The sequence below is a fragment of the Panthera onca genome, chromosome B3, assembly GCF_046562875.1.
Source record: "Panthera onca isolate mPanOnc1 chromosome B3, mPanOnc1 haplotype 2, whole genome shotgun sequence".
In the NCBI taxonomy this organism is placed as follows: Eukaryota; Metazoa; Chordata; class Mammalia; order Carnivora; family Felidae; genus Panthera; species Panthera onca.
Genome location: NC_138344.1, coordinates 124192324 through 124206266, shown reverse-complemented (window position 1 = coordinate 124206266; position 13943 = coordinate 124192324). Strand labels below are relative to the sequence as shown.

Below are 13943 nucleotides of genomic sequence, written 5' to 3'. Positions count from 1 at the left end.
GGGACTCTATATTTCTCAGTGGGATGTACAGTCACAGACACTGGTACCACAGAGCAACTAGAGAAAAACTTTCCCATGCAGTGTTCATATAAGTAGATGTTCTGGCTAAATTTCCATTACCTTTAAATATTTAGTGTCTATTTCTCTTCTCAGAGAGTGATTACAAGTGAACCGGAAACAACATAGGCATATAAAGGAGAGTAACTTAATTATCTTCCAGGGTCTGTAACCCCAGAGTTATATGTTGAGAGCGTGGATGTGAAAGGAATCTTGTTTGGTCCTTCTACATGTGCAATCAACACATTTGAAACTTACCAGCTTTCCTAATGTGGTAACTGAAGCTTATCAGTGTAGCAACTACCTGAGTGAAATCTATGCTTATTTTGATACTGATCTCAACACAACTTTATACAAATGTTTGATCGATTTTACAAAAGCAACATTGTCTTTTACCAAACAGAGTAATTACTTACCTTTTGCTGGTAGCATCATGACAGCTAATTCCCACATTACCCTTAACTTGGGTGAAGAGCCATTAGGTAATGTTTGGAATCCAGGTAGGATCTGGGAAGGTCAGACCAAAGTAAGTTATCACCACTTTAGTATTTGCAGTGCATTTTTCAAATTACCAGCCAAAGGTCTAATATCCAAAACAATGTGTGTAATTTGGAACCAAGATTCAGTTTTTAATTGTTATTTTGATAACATCATAGATTGAACATCTCCCCAATTCTTTAAATCAGTGTGAATCCAGAATCAATATCTTTGAAAGGTATATAAAAATTTGTCATATCAACCATTGGTACCTAGAAAGCATGTTTATTTGAGGTAGTATGTATAGATGCTATCAAAATAATTATATTTCTAAATGTAAGATGCTTCACTAGAGAAGAAGGCACTGTGTTTTACCTAGCAAGGGAGCTGACATATTGTAAGTGTTTAAAATGCATTCAGTAACTTGACTAACCACCCCACACTCTCAATCATTTTTCTCTGCAATAAGCAAAGGTGTTTATTAACATCTTGATAGCCAAATTTGCAATGTCTTTCAGCACTTAACAGACCATTTCCCTGATTGTATTCATGAAAATTCAATCACAGTGTTATTCTTGGAATTTCTGCCTAAGGGTTTAAACAATGCCTCAGTACTTTGAATGGCAAGGATATCACACTGATCAGATAACATCCCTATGTCACCAATATTAGTGACTAATTTCCTACACATGAAATGTGCTGATTTTCCCATACCGGATATCAGTAAAATATCTGTGTTACCATGGCATACACCATCTCCCTTGTGTTTGTGTAAGTGTGCTTTGAGGCCTGAGTATGTGTTGGCCATCATATTTGTGGATTTTTATAGAGATTCCTGTCATCACCACGTGTTTCACCAGGACTTTTCCACCAGATGGTTTATATGGAACAAAATCCCTGAGATTGCAATGTTGGTCCCTTAAATCCCAAATTGATTTTGCAACGTAGTATTTTATTAACATCAATTGCTCCATCATTGTTGACTTCAATATTATCTTCCGGAAGCTGTGCTTCACCCGCTATACGTTAGAGCAAGTAAATTTTTGCTGGGCCTTCTAGGCCTTACAATATCCAGCCAACTTGTGGCTTCTTGTGGTTTTGTTGCCTATTCGGTCCCAAAAGCATTCCTTTATTTCTGGACATTTGGCTTGAGAAATTTGCTTAGTTCGTATGCCAATTTCTTGTCAGTTGGCAATTTATTTGCTGACTTGGGCTAAGTATCTGCTATAAAATCACTTAGAATTGTGTACTTCCATCCTTCTTTGTCTTTACTTTTAGTACTTCCCTCCTTTGCACACTGCCATTGCCATCCTTGCTCCCAAAATGATGTTTGGCACATTTGGAAGTTTAGGTAGAAAAGTTTGCGATTCCCCAGGTCTGGTATCTTCGGCTGTTTTGTGATGTTTGTAATAACGCAATGTTTCTGAGGCAGCGGATAATGTGCTTTTCACATTATAACTGTCTTCTATAACTCACATTAACAAGACTTCCCAGGGTCCATGATATGGCTTTGTCCTATGCTATAGCTAGATGGTCCAGTTTTTTTTTTTAGTATAGGTCCATCATGCTGCCTCACACTTGGCAGTCTGATAATAGAGAGTGCTATTAACGATGAACTTCTGGTGTTCACTGTGAAAGAAACTGTAAGCCTTTGGACTTCACATTACTGATGATACAACTAAGAAAGTGCATACCGGGGCACCTGGGTGGCTCAGTCGGTTAAGCATCCGACTTCGGCTCAGGTCATGATCTCAAGGTTTGTAAGTTTGAGCCCCGAGTCGGGCTCTGTGCTGACAGCTCGGAGCCTGGAGTCTGCTTTGGATTCTGTGTCTCCCTCTCTCTCTGCCCCTCCCCTGCTCATGCTCTGTCTCTCTCTGTCAAAAAATAAATAAATGGTAAAAAAAAAAGATGAAAAAAAAAGTGCATACCATGCTTTTCGTGGTTGGAAACAACACAAACATTGGAATAGTCAAGATCCATCTCCTACCTCAATTGGTCATCAGTAGTAGCTGACATAACATCAGTGACTGTTGTCATAAAGTCATATTATATACTGAGCGTATGAAGAGGCACCACTAATCCATGACTATCAAGAACTCAGTGCTGTAATTAGTACCACAAAATATGTAAGGAAAGAAGGATTCCTGCTATTATTGTTATTTGATACTCTTAAGTATTTGGTGAAGGAATGCAATCTAACAACAACAAAAAGTTTAAAGGTCCCTTTAATTCCTCTCTGCATGAAGAAAAACAACACTTTCTCTTTAAAAGTCTGTTTTCCCACCCAGACAATATTTAAATTTTGTTCTCATTTTGACAGCATACAACAATACCAGAATTTGGGTTGTTTTAAAAATAGAAGTTCCTAGAGATAAACTCTGTTTTCCACTAGAGAATATTATTATTTATTGTATCTTCCCAAAGAATTTTAAGAATCACTTTAATATTCTTTTTAGGTTCAGATGCTAAAGTAGGAATTGGAATATTTAAAATGAACTAGAATTCACATGCATCTAAATGGATGGATTTAAAACTGTGGTGTCCCAGTTGGCTATTCTTCATGCTGTAGGGGAGAAATGTGGGGTCCACAGGAATCCCAGCTGCTTATGCTGCTAATTGCCTGTGAGACACTGAGCCTGTCACTCCACCTGAAGTATCTTAGCTGTTAACCAAGGAAGTTGAACCAAATGGTCTTCTAAGTGGCTTTCCATCTCTGCTAATGCTTGAGTCTACTACTGACATGTACAATGGCCTTCTTCACAGGATTAAAAATGGACAGTTGAGGGGCACCTGGGTGACTCAGTTAAGTGTCCGACTCTTGATGTCCACTCACGTCATGATTTCGTGGATTATGAGTTTGAGCCCCACATCAGGCTCTGTGCTGATGGTGTGGAGCCTCTTTGGGATTTTCTCTCTCCCTCTCTCTCTTTCCCTTCCCTGCTTGTGCACCCTCTCTCAAAAAATTTATAAACTTTAAAAAGTGGACAGTATGTAGTCTGAATATCTACCTCAAAGCTGATTCTAAAACATATCAAACCATACTGGAATTATAAACCTGTTTTGTCAATGATTTATTCAATAAATAAAATCACTTTCCTTGCATATCCCATCTTTTTCTTTTCCTCATGTTATTATTTTTATTTTTTGCTTAAAAGTGGTGTAGGATTAGAATCCTACCTTTACCACCAACTTACTAGCTGTGTGATTTGGGTAATTAGCATTTCTGAGCTCATTTATCTCATCTGCACAATAGAACTTACTGTATTTAATTTAAAAGAGCTGTAAAGAGACTTATAAGTAATGGCACATGAAAAATGCCAAGCTCAGAACATGGCACATAGTGGTTCTCCATAAATGTTTCTTATTTTACTATCTAGGTCTGAGCCATGTCATCCATACAAGTCTACACTGAACCTGAGACTCTTGTCTCCATTTATTAACAGCAATGTATCACCCAAAATATAGAACAATCAATGATAAAGCTAATTACATTCTAGATAATATGCTTACTCTGTTAGATGGTATTAATTCACCAAATATTAACTGAGTGCTGATTTCATTTATATATAAATCTATAAGTTTATAAATGTATATTTACATATATTATGTATATATTATATATATATATATTATATACACACATACATACACACAGTAGGTCCTTGAACAACACAGCTTTGAACACAGATCTACTTACACTTGGATTTTTAAAATAAATACAGTACAGTACTATAAATGTATTTTCTCTTATGATTTCCTTAATAACATTTTCTTCTCTCTAGCTTACCTTATTCTAAGAATACAGTATGTGAATCATATAACATACAATATATGTATTAATTGACTGCTCATGTTATCAGGTTACAGCCAATAGTAGGCTATTAGTAAAGTTCTAGGGAAGTCAATAGTTACATGCAGATTTTTGACTGAGTGAGAGGTCAGGGTTCCTAACCCCCATGTTGTTCAAAGGTCAACTCTATATACAGACACACACACATACACACACACACACACACACACACACACACACTAGATTTCTACAGACATGTCTTCAAATTTTCATGTGTGTCTGAGAAAGAGATTTAGATACTTTAAAAAAAATTCTTTAATGTTTATTCTGAGAGAGAGAGAGAGAGAGAGAGAGAGCGAGCATGGGCAGGGGAGGGGCAGAAAGAGAGGGAGAGACAGAATCCAAAGCAGGCTGTAGGCTCCAAGCTGTCAGCACAGAGCCTGACACGGGGCTCAAACCCATGAACCTCAAGATAATGACCTTCACCGAAGTTGGACGCTTAACCAACTGAGCCACCCAGGCGCCCCTAAGATTTAAATATTATAACCCTAATGCATACTGTGTACCAAGTGCCAACACCATTCTGAAGCACTTTGCATATTTTAATTTCTTTAATCCTCACATTATGAGGTTGATATTATCATTTTCATTCAAAACTATATCTCAAATGAGGAAATTGAGGCACAAAGAGATTGAGTAACTTATTCAAGATCAAGTATGGAGCCTACATTTGAATGCAGAGAGTAGCTCCCTGAGTTCATGTTCCTTGTCACTTGGCCATATATGCAAATAGCCCTGTAAAAATCATTTTAAAGATTCAGTAGCACCAAGGAGTTTCTTTTCTTTCAGCAAGTCTAAATAGCATTTCTAGGAGAGGAAGGAGAGACAACTGTTGTCAACCCCACTACATTGCTGAAATCTGGCTGAGATTGGATGGTACATGAGGCTTTGATATATACTTCCTGCAACCCACGACGCAGGGCCAGGTAGGGGAAAAGCAGCCAGGTGGGGTTAGAGCCTAGAGGGCTGGACACACACCATTTTCTGTCTCCACACTCTAGCCAAGGCCAAGGCCAAGGAAGTCTTTTTTTTTTTTAACTTAAATACTTTTCTGCCCTCATAAATACAAAATATACTCTAAAGAAGAGCCTCTGCTAGTAAAAGTGGCTTTTGGTTCAGCAGAAAAAACAAACAAAAACCAACAGAAAAGAAACCCAGAGTGGGTGTCAGAAGGAGGTGACGGGAAGCGTGAAGAAAGGGCAGTAGGAATGGGAGCTTTTCCTTTGACTGTCCTATTAAAATGTGTGAGTGCAAGTTGGGGGTGGATTTCATGAGTAAATATGGAATTTTGCCACCAAATTCTTTCCTCCAGAGCTAATATTCTCATGGGATATTAATATTAATACAAGGAAAAAGGCCCTGGGTGAAGAAAACTATTTCTTCCCTCAGGGCAGAGTTCTCTCAGGAAGACAGTGAAGTTTAAGAGTTTCAGAAAGTGCTAGTAGAATACAAGGCATTTGATCATTAACAAACAGGAAAATGGACTACAACCTGTAGGATTCTCTGGAAAGTGGAAAAAAGAAGCCTGGTAATATCAGCCTCCTCAAATACCCTTTTCTCTACATAAAAACCTTCAAACTTTTCATGGTGTGTGGGACTTTCGAGCTCAGTCATTATTCTGGACTAATTAATGACATCGACATAGAAATCTGCAGTACATATGGGTGATGTGACTGCATCATGCTTTCGACATTGTGGATAACACAGTGTGTGTGTGTGTGTGTGTGTGTGTGTGTGTGTGTGTAGCGGTGCATTTACAATTTATAATTTCATCATTTTGAATTAATCCTTTTATGGTTTCCCTGAATCATTCTTTTGATGCATTCTAAAGAGTGAGAAAAAAAATGAAAGCTTTTCTCAAGCAACTGACTTAATGGATAGCTGAATGTCCAGGTTCAAAGCTGTTACTTATAAAAGGCCAAAAAAATGTTAATATGGGCCATATAACTGTAACATAATTTTTCCAAGGTGGGAAAGGCAATAAACTACAAAATACTGTACTAATGGAATATATGGGTTTTTTTTTAAGTTTTTTTTAACTTTGTAATTTAACTTTATTTTTTATTTTTTAAAATTTACATCCAAATTAGTATACAGTGAAGCAATGATTTCAGAAGTAGATTCCTTAATGCCCCTTACCCATTTAGCCCATCCCCCCTCCCACAACTCCTCCAGCAATCCTCAGTTTGTTCTCCATATTTATGAGTCTCTTTTGTTTTGTCCCTCTCCCTGTTTTTATATTATTTTTGTTTCCCTTCCCTTATGTTCATCTATTTTGTCTCTTAAAGTCCTCATATGAGTGAAGTCATATGATTTTTGTCTTTCTCTGACTGACTACTTTCTCTTAGCATAATACCCTCCAGTTCTATCCATGTAGTTGCAAATGGCAAGATTTCATTCTTTTTCATTCTTTTTGATTGCCGAGTAATACTCCATTGTATGTGTGTGTGCCACATCTTATTTATCCATTCATCTATCGATGGACATTTGGGCTGTTTCCATACTTTGGCTATTGTTGATAATACTGCTATAAACATGGGGGTGCATGTGTCCCTTCGAAACAGCATACCTGTATCTCTTGGATAAATGCCTAGTAGTGCAATTGCTGGGTCGTAGGTAGTTCTATTTTTAGTTTTTTGAGGAACCTTCATACTGTTTTCCAGAGTGGCTGCACCAACTTGCATTCCCACCAACAATGCAAAAGACATCCTCTTTCTCCATATCCCCGTCAACATCTGTTGTTGCCTGAGTTGTTAATGTTAGCCATTTTGACAGGTGTAAGGTGTATCTCATTGTGGTTTTGATTTGTATTTCTCTGATGATGAGTGATGTTGAGCATTTTTTCATGTGTCAGTTGGCCCTCTGGATGTCTTCTTTGGAGAAGTGTCTATTCATGTCTTTTGCTCATTTCTTCACTGGATTATTTGTTTTTTGGGTCTTGAATGTGATAAGTTCTTTGTAGATTTTGGATACTAACCCTTTATCTGATAAGTCATTTGCAAATATGTTCTCCCATTCCATCAGTTGCCTTTTAGTTTTGCTGATTGTTTTCTTCACTGTGCAGAAGCTTTTTATTTTGATGAGGTCCCAGTAGTTCATTTTTGCTTTTGTTTCTCTTGCCTCCGGAGACGTGTTGAGTAAGAAGTTGCTGCGGCCAAGATCAAAGAGGTTTTTGCCTGCTTTCTCCTCGAGGATTTTGATGGCTTCCTGTCTTACATTGAGGTCTTTCACCAATTTTGAGTTTCTGTTTGTGTATAGTGTCAGAAAGTGGTCCAGGTTCATTCTTCTGCATGTTGATGTCCAGTTTTCCCAGCACCATTTGCTGAAGAGACTGTCTTTATTCCATTGGATATTCTTTCCTGCTTTGTCAAGGATTAGTTGGCCATGCTTTTGTGTGTCCATTTCTGGGTTCTCTATTCTGTTCCATTGATCTGAGGGTCTGTTCTTGTGCCAGTACCATACTGTCTTGATGATGACAGCTGTGTAGTATAGCTTGAAGTCTGGGATTGTGATGCCTCCTGCTTTGGTTTTCTTTTTCAAGATTGCCTTGGCTATTCAGGGTCTTTTCTGGTTCCATACAGATTTTAGGATTATTTGTTCTAGCTCTGTGAAGACTGCTGGTGTTCCTTTGATAGGGATCGTGTTGAATATATAGATTGCTTTGGGTAGTATCGACATTTTAACAATATTTGTTCTTCCTATCCAAGAGCATGGAATCTTTTTCCATTTCTTTGTGCCTTCTTCAATTTCTTTATAGGCTTTCTATAGTTTTCAGTGTATAGATTTTTCACCTCTTTGGTTAGATTTATTCCAAGCTATTTTATGGTTTTTGGTGCAACTGTAAATGGGATCAATTCCTTGATTTGTTTTTCTGTCGCTTCATTGTTGATGTATAGGAATGCAACCGATTTCTGTGCATTGATTTTATATCCTGCTACTTTACTGAATTCATGAATCAGTTCTAGCAGTTTTTTGGTGGAATCTTTTAGGTTTTCCATATAGAGTATAATGTCATCTGCTAAGAGTGAAAGTTTGACCTTATCCTGGCTGATTTGGATGCCTTTATTTCTTTGTGTTGTCTGATTGCAAAGGCTAAGATTTCTAATACTATGTTGAATAACAGCGGCGAGACTAGACATCCCTGTCTTGTTCCTGACCTTAGGGGGAAAGCTCTCAGTTTTTCCCCATTGAGGATATTAGCATTGGGTCGCTTGTATATGGCTTTTATCATCTCGGGGTATGCTCCTTCTATCCCTACTTTCTTGAGGGCTTGTATCAAGAAAGGATGCTGTATTTTGTCAAATGCTTTCTCTGTATCTATTGAGAGGATCATATGGTTCTTGTCCTTTCTTTTATTGATGTGATGAATCACGCTGATTGTTTTGTGGATATTGAACCAGCCCTGCATCCCAGGTATAAATCCCACTTGGTCGTGATGAATAATTTCTTAATGTATTGTTGGAGCCGGTTGGCTAATATCTTGTTGAGGGTTTTTGCATCCATGTTCATCAGGGAAATTGGTCTATAGTTCTCCTTTTTAGTGGGGTCTCTGTGTGGTTTTGGAATCGGGTAATACTGGCTTCATAGAAACAGTTTGGAAGTTTTCCTTCCATTTCTATTTTTTGGAACAGTTTAGAGAGAATACGCTTTAACTCTTCCTTAAATGTTTGGTAGAATTCCCCTGGAAAGCCATCTGGCCCTGGACTCTTGTTTTTTGGCAGATTTTTGATTACTAATTCGATTCCTTACTGGTTATGGGTCTGTTCAAATTTTCTATTTCTTCCTGTTTCAGTTTTGGTGGTGTATATCTGTTTAGGAATTTGTCCATTTCTTCCAGATTGCCTATTTTATTGGCATATAATTGCTCATAATATTATCTTATTATTGTTTTTATTTCTGTTGTATTGGTTGTGATTTCTCCTCTTTCATTCTTGATTTTTACTTATTTGGGTCCTTTCCATTTTCTTCTTGATCAAACTGGCTAATGATTTATCAATTTTGTTAATTCTTTCAAAGAACCAGCTTCTGGTTTCATTGACCTGTTCTACTGCTTTTTTGGTTTTGATAGCATTAATTCTTCTCTAATCTTTATTATTTCCTGTCTTCTGCTGGTTTGGGGTTTTATTTGCTGTTCTTTTTCCAGCTCCTTGAGGCATAAGGTTAGGTTGGGTATCTGAGATCTTTCTTCCTTCTTTAGGAAGGCCTGGATTGCTATATACTTTCCTCTTATGACCGCCTTTGCTGTGTCCCAGAGGTTTTTGGGTTGTGGTGCTATCATTTTGATTGACTTCCATATAATTTTTGATTTCTTCTTTAACTGCTTGGTTAGCTCATTCATTCTCTAGTAGGATGTTCTTTAGTCTCCAAGTATTTGTTACCTTTCCAAATTTTTTCTTGTGGTTGATTTCGAGTTTCATAGCATTGTGGTCTGAAAATATGCACAGTATGATCTCGATCTTTTTGTACTTACTTGGGGCTGATTTGTGTCCCAGTATATGGTCTATTCTGGAGAATGTTCCATGTGCACTGGAGACGAATGTGTATTCTGCTGCTTTAGGATGAAATGTTCTGAATATATCTGTTAAGTCCATCTGGTCCAATGTGTCATTCAAAGCCATTGTTTCCTTGTTGATTTTTTGATTCGGTGATCTGTCCATTGCTGTGAGTGGAATGTTGAAGTCTCCTACTATTATGGTATTACTATCGATGAGTCTCTTTATATTTGTGATTAATTGATTTATATATTTGGGTTCTCACACATTTGGCTCATAAATGTTTATAATTGTTAGGTCTTCTTGGTCTATAGACCCCTTAATTAAGATATAATGCCCTTCTGCATCTCTTGATACAGTCTTTATTTTAAAGTCTAGATTGTCTGATATAAGTATGGCTACTTTGGCTTTCTTTTGTTGACTGTTAGCATGATAGATGGTTCTCCATCCCCTTATTTTCAATCTGTAGGTGTCTTTAGGTCTAAAGTTGGTCTCTTTTAAACAGCATATAGATGAGTCTTGTTTTCTTATCCATTCTGTTACCCTATGTCCTTTGATTGGAGCATTGAGTCCATTGACATTTAGAGTGAGTATTGAAAGATATGAATTTATTGCCATTATGATGCTTGTAGAGTTGGAGTTTCTGGTGGTGTTCTCTGGTCCTCTCTAATCTTTTGTTGCTTTTGGTATTTATTTATTTACATATATATATATTTTTTCATCTTTTCTCCCTTCAGAGAGTCCCCCTTAAAATTTCTTGCAGGGCTGGTTTAATGGTCACAAACTCCTTTAAACAAACTCCTTTGTTTGTCTGGGAAACTTTTTATCTCTCCTTCTATTTTGAATGACAGCCTCGCTGGATAAAGAATTCTTGGCTGCATATTTTTCTAATTCAGCACACTGAATATATCCTGCCACTCCTTTCTGGCCTGCCAAGTTTATGTGGATAGGTCTGCTGCAAACCTGATCTGTCTTCCCTTGTAGGTTAAGGACTTTTTTTTCCCTTGTTGCTTTCATGATTCTCTCCTTGCCTGAGTATTGTGTGAATTTCACTATGATATGCCTTGTTGATGGTTGGTTTTTGTTGAATCTACTGGGAGTCCTCTGTGCTTCCTGGATTTTGATGTCTGTGTCTTTCCCCAGGTTAGGAAAGTTTTCTGCTATGATTAGCTCATATAACCCTCTACCCCTATTTGTCTGTCTTCCTCCTCTGGGACCCCTATGATTCTGATGTTGTTCCTTTTTAATGAGTCACTGATTTCTCTAATTCTTAAATCGTGCTCTTTTGCCTTAATCTCCCTCTTTTTCTCTGCTTCGTTAGTCTCTATAAGTTTGTCCTGTATATCGCTGACTCTGTTCTGCCTCGTCCATCCTTGCCACCGCTGCATCCATCCATGATTGCAGCTCAGTTATAGCATTTTTAATTTCATTATGGCTATTTTTTACTTCTTTTATCTCTGCAGAAAGAGATTCTAATCTATTTTTGACTCCAGCTAGTATTCTTATTATCGTGATTCTAAATTCTGGCTCTGACATCTTGCTTGTGTCTGTGTTGGTTAAATCCTTGGCTGTCATTTCTTTGTGCTCTTTCCTTTGGGGTGAATTCCTTCGTTTTGTCATTTTGAAGAGAGAAAAAGAATTAATGAGGTATAAAAATTGAAATTAAAAAAATAAAATTAAAAGAAATATTAAAATTAAAAATTAAACACACACACACACACCAAAATTGAATAGATGATGCTAGATCCTAGGTGTGTTTTGGTATGGGCGTAGAAAGTGGTTTGACAAATTAGAGAAATAAAAACAAAAACAAAAGGGTGGGGGAGAGGAAAAAAAATGAAATCATTTGAGAATTTGAAAAAATGAATACACTAAAGTAGACTAAAATACACAAAAGTAGAGAATATAGTAGAAAAAATTATAGAAAATATTTTTAATAAAATTAAAAAGAAAAAATATGAATTTTTTCATTTTGTGTATTTAAGAATAAAGAAATGAAAAAGAGAAAAAAGATAAAAAAACAAAAAAGAAAAGACAAAAAAAGAAATCATTTGAAAAAGTGAATACATTGTCATAGACTGAAATAAAATGATGGGGGTAAGATAGAATTTGAAAAAATTTACATAAAAACAAAAAATATAGTAATAAAAATTAAATAAAATATTTTTAAAAGAAATTGAAAGTAAAAATGAAGTTTTTCTCTCTCTGCATTCAAGAAAAAGAAAAAAATGAAAAAGAGAAAAAAAGAAAAGAAAGAAAATAAAGGAAATTGTTTGAAAATTTGAAAAGGTGAGTACACTGAAGTAGACTAAAATAAAATGATAGACGTAAAGTAGAATTTGAAAAAATTTCCACAAAAGTAAGAAATATAGTAATAAAAATTAAAGACAGATATTTTCAATAAAAGTTGAAAATAAAAATGAGTTTTTTCTCTTTCTGTATTCAAGAAAAGGAAAAGAATTGTAAAAGATAAAAAGGAAAAAGAGAAAAAAAAATTGAATAGATGAACCTGCTAACAGATTGAAGTAGGACTGAAATTGCTTCGTTTTCCCCTAGAGGTCAGTCCATGTAGCTCTTTGTAGTCCATAAATTAAGCCACAGGTGAGGCTTGTGTTCTTGAAGAGGGAAGATGGCACAGCTGGGCGGGGCTCGGTGTAATAGCTCCGCTCTCCACTAGATGGAGCTGCTAGCCTACTGAGGTGGATGGTGGCAAGTGCTCCTTGGTGCGCATGCGCATGCGCGGGAGCGGTGAAAAATGGCGCCCCCCAGCCACGCAGTCTGTTCTCCCGGATCAGCAATTGCGCACCGGTCCTTCGTCTTCAGCTGTCGTCCACTCCCCGCTTTTCCACTCTCCGTGACCAGGCCCCAGGCGGTACCTCTCTCCCCAGTTTTGTTTCAGATGCGGCTGTTTTCCCCGGCCCCTTACTTCCGAAGGACTGTGGCTTTGACCCGCTCCACCCCTGTGCGGGAGGGTCTCACCAAGCAATGGCTGAAAGTCGGCTGCACCCAGGAACGCCCGTTGGACCCTGCTGTTGCCAGTGTGCCGAGGCTGGCCAGGTGCCAGCCCGCCCCCCACCCCCCAAAAAAATCGCGAGACAGTGTAGCTTCAGCGTTTCAGGGACCATGGAAAATCGCAACACACATCTGGCACCAGGCTTCACCCTCAACAACCTTGCCCCAGCACCAGCGAAAGTGGTTGCCTTCCGGGGTCTGCTGGGACCAGGTGGCTTCAACAGTCTCTACCAAGTGTCCTTCCAGCAGTGGGACCATTTTTCCCCGTGTGGCCCGAGAACCTCCCGGACCCCACTCTGTTCCTGGGGATTCGCCCTTCCCACCAGAGCACCGCCAGGTATGGAGCTGCGGAGTTGCAACCTTTGCGCTCCCCTTGTTTACAGTCTTAATGGAATTTAAACCCTCTCCTCTCTCCTTTCTCCCTTTTTAGTTTAGTCCCTGCGGCCGTTTCCAATTTTCCACTTTCTCTCCAGCTGCTTTTGGGGAGGGGTGCTTTTCCTGTATTCTCCCCCCCCTTCCCAGTCTCCGTCCTCTCTCCACCTGCAGTAGTGGCTCCCTACCTTTCGAGGCTTCTTGCTCCCCAAGTTCAGCTCTCCGTGTCGCGTACCTGCTGAATTCTGTGGTTCAGGTTGTGCAGATTGTTGTGTTAATCTTCCAGTCGGTTTTCTAGGTGTGTAGGATGGTTTAGTGTTGGTCTGGCTGTATTTCATGGACGCAAGACACACAAAAAGCTTCCATGCTGTTCTGCCATCTTGGCTTCTGCCTGGAATATATGGTTTTTAATAAGAGCAGCTGTTATTTCACTAAGGTGTACAATATTTTAAGTCTTGGTTTTCTGTTTTGGAGGTATGTTAATTTGTTCACTTGCTTAATTTATTTCCATTTTCTGAGTGTGGGTCTTGTGGAATGTGTTTTTTATAAACTACTTTTACATGATGGGAATGCCTCAATGTGCCTTACGTCTTTTTAAGGTTAAAAAACAAAATATAGGGGCGCCTGGGTGGCTCGGTCGGTTAAGCGTCCGACTTCAGCTCAGGTCATGATCTCGCAGTCCA

At 38.2% G+C, this 13943-nt stretch overlaps 1 long non-coding RNA gene across 1 annotated transcript in view; it reads right to left on the bottom strand.

Annotated features, from left to right (window-relative positions):
* Positions 1–13943, bottom strand: part of LOC144616627 (uncharacterized) — a 32742-nt gene that overhangs the window by 8923 nt on the left and 9876 nt on the right. Inside the window, exons 2-3 of the long non-coding RNA XR_013556002.1 lie at positions 13496–13651; positions 474–564 (exon numbers count right to left, since the gene is read on the bottom strand). This is a non-coding gene — a long non-coding RNA (uncharacterized LOC144616627). The remainder of the gene's footprint in view (positions 1–473; positions 565–13495; positions 13652–13943) is intronic.